This window comes from Tamandua tetradactyla, chromosome 2 (assembly GCF_023851605.1).
Source record: "Tamandua tetradactyla isolate mTamTet1 chromosome 2, mTamTet1.pri, whole genome shotgun sequence".
Classification (NCBI taxonomy): domain Eukaryota; kingdom Metazoa; phylum Chordata; class Mammalia; order Pilosa; family Myrmecophagidae; genus Tamandua; species Tamandua tetradactyla.
In genome coordinates this window covers 166860714-166864188 of record NC_135328.1, presented here as the reverse complement: position 1 = coordinate 166864188, position 3475 = coordinate 166860714, and the positions used below count along the sequence as shown (strand labels likewise).

Sequence of the window (3475 nt, the reverse complement as noted above, 5' to 3'; positions counted from 1 at the left end):
ACCTCTTCTTGTTGTCATTTTTAATAATAGCCTTTCTAGTAGGTGTGAAATGATATCTCACAGTTTTCATTTGCATTTTCTAATGGCAAATAATTTTGAGCATCTTTCCATATCATCTGAATATCTTCTTTGGAAAAATGTCTGTTCAAAGCCCATTTTTTCAGTTGGCTTGTCTTTTTGTTGTTTAGTAGGAGTTCTTTACATATTCTGGATATTAAACCCTTGTCAGATTATGGTTTGCAAGTGTTTTCTCCCATTCTGTAGGTTGCCTTTTCACTTTCTTGATAATGTCCTTTGATGAACAAAAGTTTTAAACTTTGATGAAGTCCATTTTATCTATTTTGTTGTTGTTGTTCCTTATAGTTTTGGTATAAAATCTAAAAATCCATTGCCTACTAAAAGGCCCTGAAGATATTTCCCTATGTTTTCTTGTAAGACATATAGTATTAACTCTTATATTTAGGTCGATGATCCATTTTAAATTCATTTTTGTGTATGATGAGAGGTAGAGATCCACCTTCATTCTTTTATATGTGGATTTCCAGTTGTCCCAGCACCATTTGTTGAGGAGACTATTCTTTCCCCATTGAATCATCTTGGGAGTATACTGCATTCTTGCAGTTTGCAAGCTAACACAGGTACAAATGCCACATAAATATGTGGATTCCCAGTTGTCCCAGCACCATTTGTTGAAAGGACTATTTTTTTTAACCTATTTTTTTTTGAGCAGGAGTGGATAACTTTATTCAGGGATAAAGGTAGTTGGTCTGATGGTGGTTTGAGATCTTCACTCCCAAGGGCAGGTTCAAGGTTCTCTTATAATTCAAGGCCAAGTTTATAAATTAAGCTGATTTTAAGGCAGCACAGCAGATAGAGGAAGGGAATGGGAAGAAAATAGTCTTTTTTGATGGGTAGCTGCACAAACATTGGAAAATTCTTAGCTAAAACCAACTCTGGCAGTTTGGTTAGAAAAATGTAACTTCTGTTGTTATCACAAAATGCAGCTTGATAGTCTTTTAGGATAAACTCAGAAGAGAGATGATCAAACAGTAGGCCAAATAACTGTCCATAGATTATAGTCTTTCATAGCAAATAGGTCTATAAGTGAATACTTCCCATTTCCTGGGAAGCTGACAATGCCCTTTATTTCCATTAACACCAGAAACTCATTGCCTTGATCTGGTCTGGTCTTTTCCAATTTTGTCTTCAGGAAGAGTCAGTTACTAAAAATTGTGCACCAGTTGTGCACTGAATACTCCCAAGAATAGTTACGCAGCCTTGTGGGAAGGGCTCTTGTTCATCCAACTTTGGCAAAGAGATATTACCTGGGGGGGGGGGGGGGGGCGGCACAAAATACTCTTCCACAACCCGACGGGAATTTTGTAGTAGTTCTTCAGCACAGTTGCCTTCTATCACATTATCAACTCTCAGGTATAGGCATCTGTCCTCTAGTACCGACTCCATGGGCTCCACTCCGTCCGTGTCAATGGCGTGGAGCCGGTCGGCAAAGGCGATGGCTTTCTCCAGCCGCGTCACAGCCTCCCGGCTGCCGAAGTCCACAAGCGCCAGACGTTCCAGGTGCTCGATCACCTCGGCTGATACTCGGCCACATCCCTGGGGCTTGAGGCGGGAAGCGTGGGTCTCCGGCGGGGCCTGCCCCGCCTGCCGGCCCGCTTCCCCATCTGCCTTGATGCCCCCGGCCCTGACCTGAGGACCTGCCTTACAGGTGAAGCCCCAGAGCCCGCTCAGCGGGACTCGACGCCACAGCCGTCCAGCCCACGCCCACATTTCCCTTTTTTAACCTATTGGATGAATTTGGCACCCTTGCTGAAAATCAGCAGGCCATAGATGCGTGGATTTATCTATGGACTCTCAATTCTATTCCATTTGCCTGTATGTCTATTCTTATCTCAGTACCACATTTCTTTTCACATGATAAAAACTATATCTTTATACAATAATCTTCAAGAATCAAGGTTACTGGGACAAAGCTCAACGGTTTCAGGTACTTCCCTCCAGCCACTCCAAAACACCATAAACTAAAAAGGGGTATCTGTACAATACATAAAAATAACCTCCACGATAATCTCTTGACTCTGAAATCTCTCAGCCACTGAAACTTTATTTTGTCTCATTTGTCTCTTTCCCCTTTTGTCAGGAAGCCAGGTCCCAGCTCATACTGGGATTTTTGTCCCACATTGCCAGAAAGATTTACACCCCTAGGAGTCATGTCCTACGTAGAAGGGAGGGCAATGAGTTCACTTGCCGAGTTGGCTTAGAGAGAGAGGCCACATCTGAACAACAACAGAGATTCTCTGGGGGCAACTCTTAGGCCTAATTTTAAGTAGGCTTAGCCTATCCTTTGTAGGAATAAGTTTCATAGGGGCAAACCCCAAGATCAAGGGCTCAGCCTATTGATATGGTTGTCCCTACTGCTTGCGGGAATATCAGAAGGTCTCCAAACAGGGAAGATGACTGTTTCCTCCTTTCCCCCCAGTCCCCCTAGGGAAACTTTGCAAATACTTCTTTATTCACTGCCCAAATTACTCTGAGATATATCAGGGCATCTCATTAACCTGGACAAACCAACAAAATCTCACACCCTATTCAAGATTTGATAGTATCACGTTCTTTTTTTTCACATGGGCAGGCACTGGGAATCGAACTTGGGGCCTTGGGCATGCCAGGCAAGCACTCTTACCTGCTGAGCCACCGTGGCCCACCCAGTACTACATTCTTTTAACTACCATAGATTTGTAGTTAATTTGAAATCAGGAACTATGAGTCCTCCAACTTTGTTTTTCTTTTACAAGGTTGTTTTGCTATTTAGGGCTTCTTGCAATTTTGTGCATTTGTGGATTAACTTCTATTTCTGCAGGAAAGCTGCTGGAATTTTGATAGGAATTGCATTAAATTTGTAGATCAGTCTGAACAGTACTGACATCTTAATATTAAGTCCCTTCTCTATGAACACGGATGTCTTTCCATTTATTTAAGTCTTCTTTAATTTCTTCCAGCAATATTTTATAATTTTCTGTATTTTTAGTCTTTCAGCTTTTAGTTTAGTCCACTAGGCTTTAAAGTGAAATATACTAGAAATGGGTTGGCTTTTACAATGGGGATTTGTTAGTTTATGAGTTTACACAAAATGTAAATTTTACATGAAAATGTCCAAATCAAGCCATTTGGTGATCCTAGACTCCTCTGTCACATGGCAAAGTACATGGTGGCATCTACTGGTCTCTACCTTCTCTTCCAGGTTTCATTGTTTTCAGCTCCTTGCTTCCATGGCTTTCTCTCCACTTCTGTGGCTTTCTTTCTTTGTCTGAATTTCATTCTCTTATAAAGGACCCAAATAAGAGGATTAAGATCCATCCTGAATGAAGTTGTCACATCTTAAGAACTTACCAAAAAATCTTACTTACAATGGGTCTGCACCCATAAGAATGAATTAGCTTTGAAAACATGATTTTCT

At 41.2% G+C, this 3475-nt stretch overlaps 1 pseudogene; it reads right to left on the bottom strand.

The window, feature by feature from the left end:
- Positions 1-1206: 1206 nt before the first annotated feature.
- On the bottom strand, positions 1207-1788 carry LOC143657817 (glutamyl-tRNA(Gln) amidotransferase subunit C, mitochondrial pseudogene; annotated as a pseudogene).
- Positions 1789-3475: the final 1687 nt, after the last annotated feature.